This window comes from Ptychodera flava, chromosome 13 (assembly GCF_041260155.1).
Source record: "Ptychodera flava strain L36383 chromosome 13, AS_Pfla_20210202, whole genome shotgun sequence".
Lineage (NCBI taxonomy): Eukaryota > Metazoa > Hemichordata > Enteropneusta > Ptychoderidae > Ptychodera > Ptychodera flava.
Window position 1 is genome coordinate 33,178,668 of NC_091940.1, and position 19,880 is coordinate 33,198,547.

At 37.2% G+C, this 19,880-nt stretch overlaps 1 long non-coding RNA gene and 1 pseudogene across 1 annotated transcript; both read left to right on the top strand.

The window, feature by feature from the left end:
* Positions 1-1,297: 1,297 nt before the first annotated feature.
* On the top strand, positions 1,298-13,410 carry LOC139148212 (alanine--glyoxylate aminotransferase 2, mitochondrial-like; annotated as a pseudogene).
* A 407-nt stretch (positions 13,411-13,817) lies between these two features.
* Positions 13,818-16,137, top strand: LOC139148213 (uncharacterized). Its single transcript, XR_011555895.1, has 2 exons — positions 13,818-13,917; positions 14,876-16,137. It is a non-coding gene; the product is annotated as an uncharacterized lncRNA (long non-coding RNA).
* Positions 16,138-19,880: the final 3,743 nt, after the last annotated feature.

Here is a 19,880-nt window from a genome sequence, read left to right on the forward strand (position 1 = left end):
GACGATCCCTTGCGGGGTGTTTCCCAACAGCAAGTTGTTTTGCATTGCTGACCTTATTTTCGACGCCTATTGATAAAACTTGTTTACGTTTTCCGCATTGTATCGCTGAAGCTGCTCCGCTCAGTGCGCCTTCAACGTGCTCTGATGGCGTCATCCTGAAAAAAATGTTCGTGCCTGCTTTCTCGCTAGTAATGTGCTCTTTAACACGGAGTATAAATAGACGAAATGAAAATGTGTTTTCTTTTCTTAAAAGAGTAATACCTTTGCATGTCCATTAAGTATTTCACGAGCATGTCAAGGTCATGAGCAACAGATTCGAGTAAGGCACACTGTGGATTATATTCATTATATCTGCTGAAGCGACCAGAAATGATTGGGTGCTTTAGAAAATCGAACTTCTGTTTAGGCGAGACACCGATTCTCCATGGAAAAACATCCAGAATACTACTTCTGCGTCTGGTTAGGCCTTTGCTTAAAATTAACAATTGGACCGAGAAACCAAGTGCAGAACCCGGCCAGTTAGCGTACCCACAGAGGGACTGCGGCGTACGTTTTGCTCCGGATTGAGTGTCGAAAACAACAAGCGCATTTTTGTTTCTAGTCTCACGGGTAAAAATAAATGAAGACGTTTCCGACAGATCTAACCTTCCTAATCAGCCATTTTACTGGAAATACTTCTTAAATTTGGCGTCTGTGTGTATTTCATTCTCCGATGCCTACTGTTTTTACAGAAAAAGAACTTGCATCAACGTAAGCAGTGTGCGCCATATGCGATGGCATTCGTTTCCAGATAGATCGACAAGTTTTTTCAATATTTATGTTTCCCTTTCCTGCGAGATAGAAAACACCTTACACGTCTTTGCCCGGCGTTACGATCTGTGGGCACGTATAATGATCACGATATGCAAGAAGTTGCATCCGCGTACTTTTCTTTTACGGAGCGAGGGCTGTTGCATGTGTAGATCGCGGCGGCCATCGAAGTTACGAGCACCGCTATGGCTTCCTCTCAACATCGTTGGGATCCGCATAGGGCAAGCTTAGCTTTGAAGTAACGCAACCGCGGAATGGGATGGATATCGGGCTGCTTGCGATCACCAAGAGCTTACCGGTCATTGGTCGATCGTAATTTATTCATGTCGTTATGACGACGGCAATTCAGAAAGATGGAGAATAGTATACTACAAGGTAGTAATGGGCGAGTGCCAACTACTATCCAGTCCGATCCAGTTCGGTCTAGCAAACCCTAGTTGCATAAATATTGAAATAAGTCTGGATAAATTTGCATAACGTATAAAATGCATTAACACTACAAAATATTTTTCAGAGCGGTTTACAGCGAAGATCGGAAGTGTGTGTGTTGATTGCGTCTCGGGCGACCAAAAGAACTTTCAGCAAGCTTCCAAGATGTTGAGCCGAATTGTACCGAATATTTTGAAGACAGCTGTTAAGCAGCAAAGCGGTTAGTCAGTTACCTAGTCTTTTTAGAATTTTTCAAATAATTTTTTGATTTAGGACCGTTTCTTTAATATGTAAAAATGCTACCGTGATACTGTGGTAAATTACTCAAACTTGACACGCAATTCTCAATGCCAATGACAAAATTTAAGGGATTCTAGGGTAGACAACGCCTGCAAAGTCTTGCTGTGAAAGTGCAAAATGAAAGTTCTCAAAAAAGTAAAAAGAGGGAAATCTGCACACAGAACGTTGTAGGCGCGAACTCAGAGAGAATTGATTGACCGCTGCCAATCAAATTTTCCTGATCCCACGCCCAAGGACGCTCACTGTGTCAGGCCGGCTCCGGTTCGCTGACAAACTTTCGCGAAAAAAATAGTGTATGTTTGAAAACCCGCGTTTTCTGATATGAAATGATTTTATTCCTCTGCTTTGCAAAAAAAAATAATATTTCTTTTTTTTCTTGGGTGGAGTATTTGCTCTTCGGGAAATTTGTTCTGGTCGCACTGAGACACTTGTTTTGAAGTTTAACGGTACAGCGCGAAACGCCGCAAACCGGTTTCTATTCACTATTGCTAAACTAGCTGGAACCAGTTTTGAAGCATGTTATCGTTTTCGCTCGATCGGTACTGTGACAGCGGGCGTATAGTGATCAGTTTATCATGGATTATGGTTGCGAACACAATTTTGTTTTCAATTATCTTCTTTCAGAAACGCTACTTCGTAAATGAAATAAATTTAAACTTCTTCATCCATCAAGTCGGTGCATTGTGCAGTTTAGTGATAGTAAAATAAAAATGAAAAGTGAATGTAAAAAGACACAAATACCTGTTCTCATTCTGTATTTGACCGAGGATATGCCTCTGTCAAGTGTTTTAATATAAATTGAGTCGACAATAGTTTTTCCGTGTATAATTCTTACATTTCAAATCGCTGTTTACAATCTTACAATCTTGGAATTTAGCATTGCGTCACGAGCCTTTTCCGGAATGTATGCGTAACCTCTTCCTGTACAGGTAGCACAACCGGTTCTTGCGCAGTTGTTCTGCTCACATATTGATTTTCTTGATTCGCCGACAATCGGGTTTTTCTATCAGACTCAGAGCAACTTTTCCTTTTTGCGTATTTTACCAACCGAAGGCCGACCACATTCATAACAACAATGAACAGTCAATATGCAGGCCATTGAACTTTCAAATAGGCTTATCGCTGGCTGCGTGGCCTCGTTCTGATGTACCTTGCACTTGCTCGCAAGATGGCCGGCCGGGCCGGTGCAGGCGGGGTGCTGCAGCCTGCAGCCTGCATGCTGCTGGCATGGTGGTTTCACACACCGACGCGTACGCGTGAGTGATAGATGTATCTATATGGAGCCGGAGGTATACGAGATAATTGCAGCGAGATATTTGGCTTGCTTGCGCATGGACCCGACCGTTCCGAGACGGGACAGCTCGACAGGGTTGTATGGCTAAAATGTCGCTGTCGGCAGTGTTCGGCTCGTCGTCTCTCTGAATCACAGTACTCACTCAGATCAGGACCGGGTATGTAGTGTACAGTTTGGGTAAAAGGGAGTACTAGTATGTACATCAGACACCCGTCGCCCATGACACCCGTCGCCCGTGCAGCTGTGGTGGCATCGGGCGCAATGCAGCTTTCTCTTCAGATGGAACGTAAAAATAAGAAATCTTAGTAAATAATTATGACATGCACTCCAAAGGTGTAACATGTGCCAGTTTTATGTGTGCGAGACCAGACAATCAGCGAATGTATTATTTTTGCCCTAATTACTATCATTGCTTTGCTTGTACTTCCATGTGTTTGTTTATCATGTAAATTCAGAAAGAACATCAGTTTATTATGAGCTCTACCGTCATTTTTAGCGTTTGCTACCAAGATTACGCAGTGCTAGTATAACAAATTTGAACCTGCGAGTGAACCGTTGTCGTCATTTTACAAGTCTACGTCATGTTATAGTGTCACGCGAGGGTACATGTGTTTCGAATTCAGTGATCTGTGGTGGTCACACGTAATCTCAATGACGTATTAATAACTGATTGGAATGACAAACACAACATTGAGTCATCCGTGTTGTTTACGTCCTCCGGCTAAACATCATTTCCAACTTCCGAGGCCAATCAACACCATTATCTGATCGTGAATGGTGTAATTTGCATATTTGCCATATCATGTAATGACCTTCCGCGAACCAAAATGTTACAAAGGCGGATCCCTTTTATTATATCGGCCAGAGTTGCACCAATAGCCCATGGACACTTAAGCGCTCTACCGACACGACTGACCGCAGTTACATCGTAACTACACTTTGCTCATGACTTGTCAGAGAGTAAACAGCAGTAAGACTTGCATGTGGCCATGAAGCCCAATAACGAGTCCGTATTTTTCCTTTCCTTGTCACAGCTTTGGCTGCGCTGAGCCCCAAAGTAGAGGAGCTAGATTTCGAGTCGGTACAGATGCCCCCAACTGACTTCAAACCAGACAAGTACACCGTAAGTTTTCACCCTCACATTTTGTCTGGTACAAAGTGTGCACAGTGCAAGAATATTTGTGTATTAAACTTTTACACATTCCTATCTCAGCCATAGTTTTTTCAAAGTTAGCAAACATTACGCCACAAATCCATTAAATTTTTAACTCAGAAAAGTTTCAAAGGGAATGATCTTAAAGGTAGAATGTGCCTGGGGGACAGAAATTCTTGCTTTCAAATTTTGTCAATTCTCTTCTGATCTACCACTTGTGTAGGCTCATTTTAAAGCTCTTGATGAAAGAAAAGTTTTCACTGTCTTAGTTTTTTGCAAATCGAAAATTTATTTTCCCCATAGAGTTGCCTCAGGGATGGCAGCCATTTTGAATTCCGAATATCGGTAAATTTTAGTAGTTTGTCTCTCCAGTACCAAATTTTTGCATGGTGACGCCTGATTTTTATTCTTGCTTTGGTAAGAGAATGGTTGAAATCAAAAGTTTAAATCTTTCACTTTTGAGGTGCAACTAAACAAAACATTTCAGTGTCCATGCCTACCATAAAATAAAGAAATGCAACATGCTACTTTGTCAAAAGCTTTACTACACTACCGTCACTAATCTGTGTCCCCCATTGGTTTAGTCAGTGCCTTTTATCTTTCATTCTGAGAGTAAAAGGATGTTGAAAATTTTCAAACAAAAGTGAAAATGGAAGAGACTATTTTCAACTTCCAAGTGCTGTCCCTGAAAAGCTATGATGATTTTGATATTCCCCGAAGACTTGTATGCTACTTCGTATGACTTCGTTTCAGGGAATCACATTCGAGGAAGCAATGAAAGTCCGCAAGGAGAGGCTGACACCATCGTTGATGACATACTACCAGAAACCAATCATGTTCGTCCAAGGTCATGGCCAGTGGCTGTATGATGAACGAGGGAGACGATATCTTGATCTTTTTGCAGGTATCAACACAGTCAGCTGTGGGCATTGTCATCCGTAAGTATTTTTTCTAAAAATTCACTCACCCTGTCAAACTTTCTTTTCTTTCTCACAAAAGAAACTTCATTTGAAGATTGCAGCTCAGTTATTGTAAAACTTCAAATGGAGTTTTTTTGCTTCATTAAAATTGATAACTGCACCTTTCCTATGAGGAAATCTTAACCCTTTACTCAGAAAACATTTTTGAAGCAATGTCAGTTCAGTCGTACAGTTTTGAGATATAATGAGTGATTGTTAAATCTGAGTTAAAAGGGAGGGATTCCCGTAGAAAAGGTACGGTTGAATTCTCAATACTCCATGCTGAGTAGACGTTTGTTATTATTGGAAATTCAGCTCTTTAAGTGTAATGCTTTCTACAAACACAGTGATGGCGCAAGAAAAAATTATTGCTTGGCGCTAAACATGTTTTTATCAGAGGATTAAAATCATTGTTCAGTAAATTGCTTGTTCACCTGCCAAGCTGTCAGTTTGCAATTGGCAGTTTGCCATCCTCTGATAAAAGACTGATAGCGACCATAAAATAAAATAATACTGCCACCATAGGCTTCTGCTGGTAACCTTCATAACTCCGTTGTACTACATTCAATCAGTTCTCAGCCAATTGATGGGCCTCCGCGGACTCTGCTATTTATGATACAACTGGAACTGATCAGCTTACAAGGAAAAGTGAACTGTCCACATTTACAAAAAAATTTTTGCATAACCCCCTCACCCTCCTCACTCCCACTCACATGATATGACTCACCGCCACTTATATCATGTATGTTTAACCCACTCACCAACATGGTTGGGTCCAAACCCACTGTTATCAGGGGTCATGGCGGACCTGTTTACCGGAAATTAGGGTGAACAGGTCAAGTCAGCATAGCAATTTTCAGTGTATCTTCACATCCCCACAATGACAGGTATGTGGCAGCCAAAAGGTGGAACCTTATCTTCAGTGAATTTGTGGACATTATTTGAACTTTTTGTCTTCTGATCAATTATAGTTGTAAAGGAAATGATTTCAGCAGTTCGTTGGCGCATGTACATCACTGTAGCTTGACATGTTGAGCAGTAGAAAGTATCTGTGCGCAACTCCAAAAGAATACTGACCAATAGAGAAACCAAAAGTTGTATGTTTATGAACTTTCTCCACAAAAGATGACAAGAAAAATTGTAATCACAAGTTACAGAACCAGCTGATTCAACCTGCTTTGGAGGCTGTGTCATGTGATACTCAGATTGTGATGACAAACTATGTATGAAACGACATCAGACTGCAATTCAGCATTTAATCAACAGTCATTCAGACATATATGAAAACAAGTTTGCTAAGCTGACATACAGTCCACTGTTCATGAATGCATGTTTCGTTGCAGAGATGAAAACTGTGAATGGTATTTACCCCAAAAGCAAATGTAAAAATTCCATGAGTCGTCATGCAAGTTTTGTCAAAAAAAATTCCCAGAAAGGGAATCAGTATATACATTGCTTGGTGAACCTCCTGTTATGGAAAATATCATCTCCGCTGATACAGATTATATTTGGCCAGCTTCAAAGCCCTCTAATTGCTGTAATCATTTCTGTGTAAGTTTTGATTCTTTTGTGAAGCAGAGACCACTCAGGGTATGAATTGGCTGTAGCAGTGGATGGAATGTCAAATAATTGAATAAGTCCCCCTCTCCCGAACAATAAGTGAAATTTTGAACAAATTTGGCATGTTGCATAAAACTACTGCTTTCCAAAGGGTGTTTTGAATTGTGACACCTTCATCAGTGCTTTGAGTAAAGCAGGAAAAGAAAAAGAAAAAGCAAAAACTTCATGTAGAATAAATTAATAATTTTGGCTTTACTTAATTTGAAATTACCCATCGGCCATATTTAACATGTAAAACAACAAACAATCAATCCAAAAAACCCCCTCATGATCATAATCTTCTAAGAAACTGGTTTGATTGCTTAAAATTGGACAAATTCATGATCCTAATCAAAACAAAATTGAAATTTCTGACATTGTTGGATTTTTAAAAATAGATAAAGAATTTGCTTGGTATAATTCAATGCTTGAAAAGTTCCTCGCAACATTTTATTTACAAAATCCAGGAAATCAGTTTTTGCAACAGTGATACTGTGGGCCAATGGAAAGAGAGACCTGTGTGTGAAGCACCCCTAACTCCCTCACTGTTAGCAAACATCATCCCCTGAGGTAGCTTTGCAAGCACTGAAGGTGCCAAGCGCACGCAAATCTTAAATTCTAATCCCAAAATGGAGAACCAAAAAGATGTGATATTTAGAGAGAAAGTCTCCTACAATATTAAGCAATCAATCTAGAAATATTGAAATATATTCAAAGAAAGGTTAAAAAATTTTAAAAAGTTGTCAATGTGGTGGTGGTTAATGGCTGCGTCAAGTGACCCCTGGGAGTCGTGTGCTTGAGAAAGAGTCAGGAAGCTGTCTGGCAGTTGTGTCGGGGTCACCACTAATGCTCATTGCCATGTGTTCTCAATCTTTCTACCCAACAGGAAAGTGGTGGCTGCTTTAGAAAAACAAATGAAGACGTTGTGGCATACTAGCAACATATATATACACCCAAAGATCCACGAATATGTCACCAAATTAACTGATAAGCTACCAGGGGATTTGAAGGTAGTGGACAGTAGTGGTGCTTTCATTTTGCATGTGCTTCTGTTCCAGTGCTGTCCACTGCAAATTTATACTATCTTTTCAAATTTCCATTCAATGATAAGAAAAAGAAAAAAAACCAACACTTCATGTGCTTCAGTTGTCTGCCAAGCAAAAATTTACACTTGCCTTTTATTAGCTATAAAACACTTTTTGCTCTGAACATAGAAGTAATTACAGTTACACCTGTCTGACAAAAATAAGTGTCCAGAATATTGGGCATCGTATTTTCAAATGTTTGATAATTTACCAAAATTTGATATAAAATTCGCAGAAAACAGAAAAAAAATAGCTGTGCAGTACACCTCCCGGCATGTCCCATTGTACTGGTGTTCTCCAATGGTGAAAACTCTTGCTGTATGTGCATGTCGACAGGTCTAACGTTATTATGGTGTTTGTATTTTGAGATGACTTATATATTTGGCATGATACGACAAAATATTATACTTACATAGCTATTTCACAGCCATACCATTATTTTACTGTTTCACTACAATGGCACAGTATCCCACATGGTCCAAAGGGGGCAAATACATCTCCTTACGTGATATGTTGTATCGCTATGGAACTGATCATCATGAAGTCTCTCTAAAAACGCAAAAAAAAGGGAAACTTCCCCTCTGCTAAAAAAGTTAATTGAACTAAAATTGTGACAATAATATACTGGCTGTGAAAAAGTTATAGTAATTGTGATGCTAAAGAAAGAAAGAAATCAGAAATTTTATCATGAAATTCTCAAATACAATTTCTGTCAGAACTGGAACTTCATACTGAAGCACATGAAGTGTTAGTTATCAAAGATAAAGAAATTGTCACAGGCATAAAGAATATTATTCAATATCTAGCTGTATTCTGTCTCTGCATCACCTGTGACTATACTCTGGTTGAGGCTGGGATGTAGGTCTGTAGGATTTTGCTATTCACAGGATTGGTATCGCATCAACTATAGTGGCTGAGCTAGGCTTCTTAAAAAATATATATCAAGCTTTGTGCTATAGTTCATTGTCCAAACTATACAAAATTTGAAAGTTCCTATCTATTTCATCTACACAATCCCTGGAAGGGTGCTTTCTCTCTGTGATCAGTTATTACGGCTGTCTTTGAAAAAAAAAAAAAGGAAAATTATGGAAACCCTAGAAACAATTGAATGAAAACAGTTCAAATCTGTTATTCAAAATTTTCGTAGACTTTTATCCCCATTTGCATATGATCTCAATGCAAGGCTTCCTGGTATAGCTGCAGTTTATTTTGGAAATTGATCAATAATAGAATGTCCGAACATGCCTGATACGATGTATATTGTACATGCATGTATCAAAAATACCATCAGACGGAAGCATAGAATCAGTTACACTTTTTGAATTCCTATCGTTTTGTTATCATACATTTGCGCCTACTTTTGTTTTAACACATTTACGTATTCATGAGGAACAAAGAACGCGCACAAGGCTTGATAGCAATGTACAGCTGTTAGGTATTTCAAGTGTTAGGTGCTGATGATGGTCAACGTATCCAGAAGTGGCAGCAGAGTTTGCAGTCCGGGCAATGCAGTCATCCATAGGTCGGGGGAAATGGTGGTGCGTTTGTTCTGCAGTGCTCTCAAGATACCGCATCAATCGTTCCAGCCAGAATTCATTTCATTTTTCAGAAAGCTGTTGTAGCGGAGCAGTTTTGAAGCAGTTCTATTTTTCTCCAATCCGGCGAACCTCTCTTGAATTTTAAAAAGGTGCGGAATAAAAAGAAATCTGCATTGTGTGCTTTTAACCCTTTCACAGGATCTTACAGCAGTTGAAAGGGTTGGCTGGCGTTTTTAGGTTTAAGCGGTAGTTACAAAGCCATGTCACACGAACCGTCCGGAGGATGTGAGGAGTCTGATGTTTTTCTAAACAATTTCAGGTGGCATACATCGTGAACAGTGGATCTGAAGCCAATGACTTAGCTATGTTATTAGCAAGACTTCACACCGCAGCTTTGACATCATTTCACTGAGGTATGCAATTTTCATTTTATGCCATTTGTTTGGACTCATTTTTGAAGTAAATGACGTTTTACTGTCTTGTGTTTGTGAAACTGGCAAATTTTCCCATAGAGATAGCACTGGCTACAGAAGCCATTTTGAATTCAAATATTGATAACTTTTATGTAATTTGTTTCTCAAATTCCAAAGTTTTGCATGCTAGCTGACCTCTTACTTTTATTCTTGATGATGAGAAAACGTGGTTACAAATTTCCTCGAGGAGAGCTTGAACAAAAAGCATAAAACTTTCTCTGTCGAGGCAATATTACATAATTTATACTGAGAGGATCTTGTTTTTGGTAACAAATAACATACATTTTTGATCAGAATATCTTTTACAGCATTTCCACACAACTTTTTACTCAGAAATTTGGACAATTGTTAAAAATCTTGGACGAATAGCACAAAGCTTTTAACATTTTGTGCAAATTAATGAGAAACTGCATCTGAATTTTAGGGGATCCAGTGTCGGCTGTCCTCTGCAACAAGCTATGAACCATTCTCTTTTTTCTTTTATTAAACCCTTTTGTTTCTCTGACCCTGACACCCCCATTTCTCAGTGTAAAGGTCTAACTTTGCAACTCAAAACAAATTAAGATTGTGCAAAAAGTTTGTGGTGGTGATGCTGAGTCCAGGTTTGATTTACAGCTACAATCAAATTATCCATTTGAATATTAGTCTTCAGAATCCAATGTCACGTTATTTGCAAGAACATGGAGTGAAAATGTGGAATTTACCAAATATGATTCTGTACTGCCATATTTAGACGTGTTTTCATGATGATCAAAGATCTAGAATACAAAAGTTCAATGTCAGGTATATAACTGCCAACATTACTTGCGTGTCTCAACAAAATCAAACGTATTTCCTTACAATAATATGTGCTGAGCTAACTTTTTAAATTTTCCATCCATGGCTCCTAGGAGTGCCTATCATGGCGGAAGTCCCTACCTCCAGGGATTGACAGCGTTGCAGACCTGGAACTACTCCTTTGCTAGAGGCTTTGGTATCCATAACAGCATGAATGCTGATGTATTCCGTGGACCGTATGGTGGTGCCCATTGCCGAGACTCCCCTGTGCAGGTATGTCATCCACATTTTGTTAATCCTCAAAGGTAAAGATAAAATCATATTTTCTTTTTCTCTGCATTTTCACCAATTCTCATGATCTAGCTATTCTAAGAAGTACCAATTGACAGAAGCTTTCATTTGAAGGATGCCAATACTTGTCATTCTTTGACAGTTCCAAGATCCTAATCATCATGACATCACATACTGTTAAGAGCTTAGTGAACTCGCACACCCCAAGTATATCTCCAAAGTACCAGCATATATCCCTCTTTTACAAATGATTTTTTTGCATGTATTTCCAGACAATCCGTAGCTGTGACTGCCCGTCCGGACAGTGTCAGGCTAATGACAAGTATGTACACCAAGTAGAGGATCTGCTGAACCATTCCTGCCCCAAGAGCATTGCCGGCATTTTTATTGAACCCATCCAGGTGAGTATAGCGTGGAGATCAAAATTTATCCAGTTGAACTTCTAGGTGTGATACATCAGGAGCAATCTAGAATTAGCTATTAGGATTATCAAGCCTAAACAATACAATCAGCATGTTTTAAGTCATTCCATGAATTCAGAGTTTTTGATATGGACAAATATGAATACTTTCATGGTTATGTTGAGATGGTACATTGCCCTCTTGTAGGACAGCCTTTTTGTGTTGTTAAAATTTTCTCAATTTCTTCCCAATTTCTTGTATCTGTATAATACTTGTAAATATTTGTTCAGTTCTTGCATTGGTACTTGATATAAGTAACAACCCTTCACATTTTCTGTATTTATGACGTTTACAGTGTTATCAAAGGGGATATTTTCTTTTCATTTGTTGCAATGAAAATGTCTAAACAAAACACAGGCAAGTTTAGTCAAAGTGGGATGTACTCTTAATGGAAAATTGTCGCTTGATTATCTTTCAGGGAGCTGGTGGAATTAACCAGTATCCCAAGGACTTTGTGAAGGGTGCTTACACTGTAGCTAGAAAGAAGGGTGCTCTCTGCATTGCTGATGAGGTACAGACTGGCTTTGGTAGAATGGGTAGCCACTACTGGGGATTTGAGACACATGGTGTCATGCCAGATATTGGTAAGTGATATTAGGTCCCTGTCATTGAAATTTCTTGTATGATAATCCAGTGTTCAAATATATAGACATTCAGAGCCGAGTCAGTGAAAGTCTGATAAAAGAAGTTCTTAATCAATGTGACTTAACCTTTTCAACAATTGACTGTGCATATACCTAGGGTAGGTGAACATATGCACAGGGATATTAGGGCAAAATGTCAAGTCAGTTCTCAGGGATACCTAAAGCCACTCAGATCCCAATATTGTACACGTAAACTGTCTCTAACCTGTGACATAATTCTTTTACAGAGTTGCTGAGACTCATGTCAATAATTAGGACCAGTTTATCTGGTCATTGTTATTCCTAAATTTGTCTGATAACAGATTCTTTAATGACCCCTTGTTTTAATCTGTTATTCTTTTTTGTTATATTCAAGTTACCATGGCAAAGGGTATTGGTAATGGTTTCCCATTGGCCGCTGTGGTTACCACACCAGGTGAGAATCTGCAGCTATCATCATGGTTGACTCTATGCTGTAAAATAGTCATGTAAAATAGTCCAAAGTCATGAATAGGATGTGATCAACGTATGAGCATAATAGCATACAATGACTGTAATCATGAAGCTTTGACCACAAATCTAAAACAAGACTAATTATCTGTCTGTAAAGTGCCCACCAAATGTGATGTTTTGTCCTCTACAATGTGTAATAAGTAAACTTTTATTGACTGTTCAATCTTATCATTTTTCAAGATCAGTAGCTGTAATTACTTGACTGTCAAGGATCATTTAATTTCCATTCATGATATTTACATTTCACCTTTTGTATTCCAGCAATTGCCAAGTGTCTCACAGAAGCCCTACATTTCAACACATTTGGTGGCAATCCATTGGCTTGTGCTGTGGGATCTGCAGTCATTGATGTATGTAACTGTGTATTTATATTAACAATAAAGGAAGATCATTTCCATTGGTTTATATGCACATCAGATAACATACAAACACGATCAAGCCATTATCAAGCCTGGAACATGAATATTGGAAACATTGCATCCCCAAACAGAATTTTGTCTGACATGGCCTTGAAAATTTCTAAGTTTAACTTTCTCCATTTTGTTCTTTGCATAGAGGATAAAGGTTGTATAGATGTCAATATGAATGCTTTCACAGGAAATTAAAATCAAATCTTTGAAAAGTTCCCCTGCTTGCAGAAAATATAAAAGAGTGTGAAATACTGTCACTGAAATCGCTAATTATTTGAACATTTTATTGGTGAAGACATCAAATTTATTTCAAAGCTGAGAATGTGCCAGTGATAATCTGCTTTAGATTGGCATTTGTCATTGCTAATGTGATGAAAAAGTTGAGTTTTCAAGTGAGTGATGGACCCATCAAAGTGAGAAAGCAAGGGACCCTGTCACAAGTAAGGAATCTTTGAATTTGAATGAGTTGAGATGATCCCTTATTCTGTTCTCATCTTTGCTTTTGAAGGTAATTGAAGAGGAAAAATTGCAAGAGAATGCAGAAGTTATCGGCACGTATTTGATGAAGGAGCTGGAAAAAACTTCGAGACGAGTTTGAAGTTCTGGGAGATGTCAGGGGGAAGGGCCTTATGATTGGCATTGACCTTGTCACAGATAAGGTGAGGACAGTTAACTCATGAATATTCATGTACATGTATAGACACCAACACAATGTGGTTCATAGTTGAGTTTGCGTTTATACAGCATGACCTGGTCTTTGAAGGGGATAAAATGGTATTATGGTTCTCAAAAATTGGTATACAAATTCATTTGCCAGAGTAAGCAGTTGTTATTAACAATAGGAGCACTCTTTCATGAAGTAGACTTTAAAGTTTTAACCAAACTTTGAAAAGTTGCGAAAGTCCATATGCATGAATGCACAGATGGTTATTCCAATATCAAACAGATTGTGAAATATTTTGGTACTCTACTTTCATCTATATTCGCAGTTACATTATGAAAGGTCAAAGTTCAAGTCCAGCAATAAATGAGGCAATGATTTGAATGTGTGCATTGATGATGTGCTCTGTGTGTGCACTGATCTTTCCCTCTCTCCAATACCAGGAATCACGTTCACACTGCCAGGACCTGATGTAACAGAAATCTTGGAAGAGACCAAAGATATGGGAATCTTACTGGGAAGAGCCGGGCTGTCTGGAAATGTAAGAAATTCATTATGTGTTCAATACACAAAGTGAAATGGCACAGCATGCCTATACATAGTGTAAATTTGAATGCGGAACACCATCCCTATACATATAATGCTCAATTTTAGGCCAATGAATATGCTTCATTGATAAATGACTCATTGGTTGATTTGCATATTCAAACAATGCTAATTGATAATCCTTGCATAAATGAATACAATTACTGAGGAAAATTTTAGGAGCAGATAAATACCTAACCTTTACACCACAGTGTACACATTTGTCAGAGCTATTAGGACGATTTCTCGTCAAACGGGTAGGTTACCATTTTGATGGGAGTCCAAGCAGAAGAATATAGGGTGAACACAGTCCTAGCAGTATTAAATGTTCTGTGGTATCAATATTGAAAATTGGTAGTCTTTTGGAATCATGGCAATCTATTGCTTGGTGAAGGATCTTTTCTGTCTGAGAGAGCTATTCTTACTGTTTCTTAATAAAGATGAAAAGAAAATTGAAAAGATTGATAAACTCAACTGGAAAATATACCAAGAACTTTTGGAAAAAATTTGTAATGATTTCTTCAGCTTCAATCTGGAGATCCTCTATGAAAATATTTCCATTGGTTTGAAAGTTGATTAGCAATAGCAATATCTCAGTGATTTCTCCAGAGCCCGCATTTGTGCAAATCCCCCACACATTTATACAAATTCCTACTTAATATGAGCACAAATTGCATCAGAAAAAGAGCAAGAAACAGGACTGGCATTTATTTTATATTCGGTCAATGCCATCTTAATTTGCTAATACCTTCAAAAATCTTAATTTACATAACTTAAATTTACATTATTTATTATTGTGCCCATGAATCCTCAAAGTTTCAAGCCACAGGGATATGTCCCACTTCCCTTTGACAGAAACATGGAGAAGACGCTGATATCTGAGGATGATTATTTTTGCTTTTTTTGTCATCCAGGTGCTTCGAATCAAACCACCCATGTGCATTACAAAGGCTGACGCTGACTTTGCGGTCGACGTGATGAGGAGAGCTCTCGTCAACCACACCAAGAGGAAACCATTCTACCAGCAGAATGCGCCAAACAAACGCATCGTCACCAAGCGGAAAGTTGACATGTACGTGAAACCATGAACCAAAAAAACACTGCATATGCAAAAAAATTGCAAAGTCAACAGAAGTTATGGTTGAATCATATCTAACATAAAACTTCAAACAGATTGCTATTCTCAACAGACAAGTGGAACAAAATTGGAATATTTTTTCCTTCTTTTAGTGCATTTGTTCACTTTAGCAACAAAAATATTGCCCTACTCAGTGCTAAGCATTGCTTATAAATGAAAATATCTGAATATGACAAATCATGGCAATTATTATGCCGTATTATTATGCCATCTCTCCCTTTTTTCTTCACAAACTTTACATTTTTATCATTCGTGCAGCATTACCAAAAAAGTATGCATGAGCAAAATGCTTTTTATTTCTGATATAAAAAAATTTGCTCATTTTGAGGGGTCAAATTTAAGTTTAGAAGTATATTTTTTCACTGAGACTGGGAAAGATGACACTGCACTGACAGACAGGAATCTGTGACGCTGACAAAAAATGTTAACACGTTATCATGAAATGCCTGTTTTGGGTATATTTCTATGCCGTGGTATTTTTCATTGGTCAACGTATTCTGTAAATCCCGCATAAGAAAGTAACCTTGAGACTAAGTGGTTCATAGTTGCTGTTGTTGCCCAGCGTAGGGTCTCAATTTTCAAAAGATCCACCTGGTTTTACTTTGTAAATAAAGTCAAGGGTTTCAAAGATGTTGCATTTTAAACATATGTCATGACCATAGAAATGGATTAAACAAAAGGAATAGCCATGGTTTAAGCACAGACGCTAGAGCCAGATCTCGCTCCAGGGTCTATTAAGTGATTTGAATCAGTGGTATTAAAGTTAGTTTTCAAAAATTTCCCTGACTGCATCCGCCATAGGGAACTATTGTCCAGCTCATAAATTGTACTCATGGTGTCAGTTTTAACCCTGTAAAGTCTTTAGATGAACACACAAGATACCACCTGGGGCATCTGGTCATGATATATGCCAAGAAAAGTTGCACATACGTAACAAATTTTTGGAAAGTACATTTCTTAAGCAGTTTTATTCTGTACATACATGTATGTCTTCTAGTTGAAAAATTTGAATTAAAGAATACTTGTTATATACTTCAATCGTTTACATGTCTGTCTTTCCCTGAATTTTGGGGCTTCAGATTTCAAATGAATGAGAGACTGGTGTTTACATTGAATATAGCGAGTCAGTGTGTGACGGTCAACAGTATCTTGGGGACCTAGATTCACCTTCCTGCCAGGGACTCATGCTAAGTTGGAAAACTGCAAAGGGCCAAAGTCCCTGAAGCTACTATAGACATGGATACAAAATTAAGTATTTCCTAACTGTATGAAATTATCTCACTAAGGTCATCCTAGGGACCTGTAAACCAAATATTAAAGCTGTCTGACAAGCAGTTTTGAAAAAACAAGCGACTCAACAGTTGACAGAGCTATGCTGTGTTATGTAGAGAATAACCTTTTGTGACACATGTATTGATGAAGAAGGTGGATATCTTTGATAGCTCATTTCAGGATGGCCTGATCAAAAATAGAAAAAAATTCCATAAAAATACAGATTTGCATATTTCATCACAATTTGAACAAATCAAAGTTGGGTTATCCCTGGGGACCTGTATACCAAATAACAAAGCTGTCTAACCAGTGGTTATGAAGAAGAAAAAGATTTTTTACCAAAAACACCTTTTTTGGTGTTAATTTGCATATTTTCAACAATATCAAAAATTAATAAAAAGAGTTTCTGAAAATCATATATTTTATCCACACAACAAATATCAAATCAGTAAGTACTGCAGTTCTCAAGATATTTGAGTGGACGGACGCCTCACAAACGGACATACATACATACATACATACATACATACTGATAGTGCACGCCGGACAGATACCAATCCCAATTGCTTCTATAGACTATATTAGTCTATAGTAGCTAATAAACGAGAGTTAATTACATTCTAAGTAAACAAGACTTGCTTAAATCAAGATTTTCATCATAAAAAAACAGCATATCTGTCAGGTTATAAAGAATCTTAAGCTGGTTATCTTTTTATCAGTATTTTCATCCTATTAACCAAGCACATTTTAACTTTCAAATTAACATTGTAAGTAAGTTCTGTTGAATAAGTTGAGACTGTACCGGTACGTACTCAGAGAAAGCACACTGAAGAGACAAATGTTTGAAACTTAAGAAGTTCAAGGTCATCAAAAGCATCATGTAACACTTTCATTGCACTGTTTACACAGATTGCATAATTGCTATAAATAGCACATGAGGAATCTTGCAGCCCAGCTTTACCATAAAAACCCTATCACTTTGACCACTCTTTTAATTGACCACTCTATTTTTTCCTCAAAAAGTAATTTTATTTTATCCTTACCAAGTCAACCATAAATGGAAATTAGAACTTTCTCTATCTCTATTTATTTGACCACCTTATCATGACAAACTATTTTGAGCAATTTCTTTTAGATAACATACAGTGCACAATAAATGACGGTTCAGAATATGTCAAAGTTGGGATTCAGGAAAGTTGCCTTTACATGTTTTAATCCTCCAAGATGGTAAGCATTTCACTATGAACTGTCAAAAAAAGTTGAACTTTCTGATAATTCTACACTAAAATTATTTTGGCTTTGATGATTTCCTAATTAATTATTTAAAATCATATTAATTATTTTTTTCTGGGTGAATTGATAGGGTTTATACAGTACAAGAATTACATACAATGTAAGTCAAATTTTGATCAAAAATGACAAAAAAATTCCTTAAAAATACAGATTTGCATATTTCATCACAATTTGAACAAATCTAAGTTGGGTTGTCCTAGGGACCTGTATACCAAATAACAAAGCTGTCTGCCCAGCGGTTATAAAGGAGAAGATTTTTACCAAAAACGCCTTTTTTGGCATTAATTTGCCTATTTTCAACAATATCAAAAAATTAAAAAAAATAGTTTCTCAAAATCATATTTTTCATCTACACAACAAATATCAAATCAGTAAGTACTGCGGTTCTCGAGATATTTGAGTGGACGGACGCCTCACAAACGGACATACATACATACATACATACATACATACATACATACATACATACAGACTGACGCCGGACGCCGGACGGATACCCATCCCAATAGCTTCTATAGACTATAGTCTATAGTAGCTAAAAACTGCAAAGAGGGGTCATACTTTTCACACAACACATATGGCGTCACTTGATTTCAAAAAAAAGCCCACCCTGTCAAAAAGCCTTATTCTGTGTTCTTCAACATTCCAGAAAATAATAATTTTTAAAGGCAACTCTCCACATGTCTTCCTTCTCAACAATCATTTAAGCCATTGTCTGAATGCAATCTGTATCATAGATCTTTTGCCTTGACAAATGTCTAAAAGATTGGCTTCAATGTCATAGAGTTTACCAGCAGAATGGAAATAACAGGTTAATAACAGGTTCCTAGCAGGCTTTGATGTAGGTACATCAAACTATAAGCACAAACTTCATGTTGAGCAAGACCTGGCATTTGTTTAGAAGTTCATTTTGCATAGTCTAGATACTATTGGTGTCTAGCTGTTATCCAGGATACAGATGCAAGTTATCTTTTAAAATAAAAACAATAGACCTTAAAAATACCTTTGAATCTTATATTGGAATGTGATGACCAGGACTTTGTATATTAAAAAGGTATGTTTTTGTATTTTAACTCTTCAATTGAATATTAAATACATAAATCATTTTGTGGTATTAGGTGGTATCACAGTGCTGAAGCTAGAGCACTCAGCACCCCTAACTTGTCAGTAGGAAACTTCATACTTGACTTGGGTGCACCATAATGTGTCCCTGAGTGAAATGCAGTTCTCTTCGCATCTCCCTGGCCCTAAGACTTATCGTTATATCATCGTTTGATGTACAGAATGCAGTGAATCTAGTTACGCCTAGTAGCTGTAATTTTCTATGACGTTCACATTTCTTGTTCCATTTCATAAAATATGTTGAGACATCCACCATGCATGATTTTATCTTTGTCAACACAGCATCTACTGTATGTTTAAAATGTACATTTATTATTTTAACACATAAATTCTAGTCTGGACCAGAATGTCATTATCACAATGCAGTTTGCACATGTCAAGGCTTAGTTGACAGGCAGAATACTCTGTAGAACAAGAAGCTGTAATTGACATAAAAAACAAAATAGTGAACTATGTCAATAAATTACAGCTACTGGCCCTTTTAAGGGACTGGTCAGTTTCTTCAGGGGGGTATTTTTTGTGCTTCAAATACAGGATGAGCCCCTATTCCAACTTTTGAAAACAGAGTGACCCCCACCCCGTGACAAAGGTAAAAACAAGAGGTGAAATATAAATTTTATATATATATATATATATATATATATATATATATATATATATATATATATATATATATATATATATATATATATATTATACACACACACACACACACACACACACACACAACACACAATTATACAGATATCCTCAAGGGAAATTCAGTGCTTGACACTAAAACAGAGCATTATAAATAATAACACAACTTACTTCAAGTACAAAGTACTTTGTACTTGAAGTAATTTGTGTTATTTTTTATACTTATATATTATATATATATATATATATATATATATATATATATATATATATATATATATATATATATATATATATATATATATATAATGAGCTGTGAATGTATTTCACACTTTATGTGCATAACCAGATTGTCCTGAATGTTGTACAGAAATGGAGGTCAATGATCTATATCAAAGAGAGAACAGCAGTAATCAAAAACTTCAGTTGGTAATTAATTAGACAGTTTCCAGGCA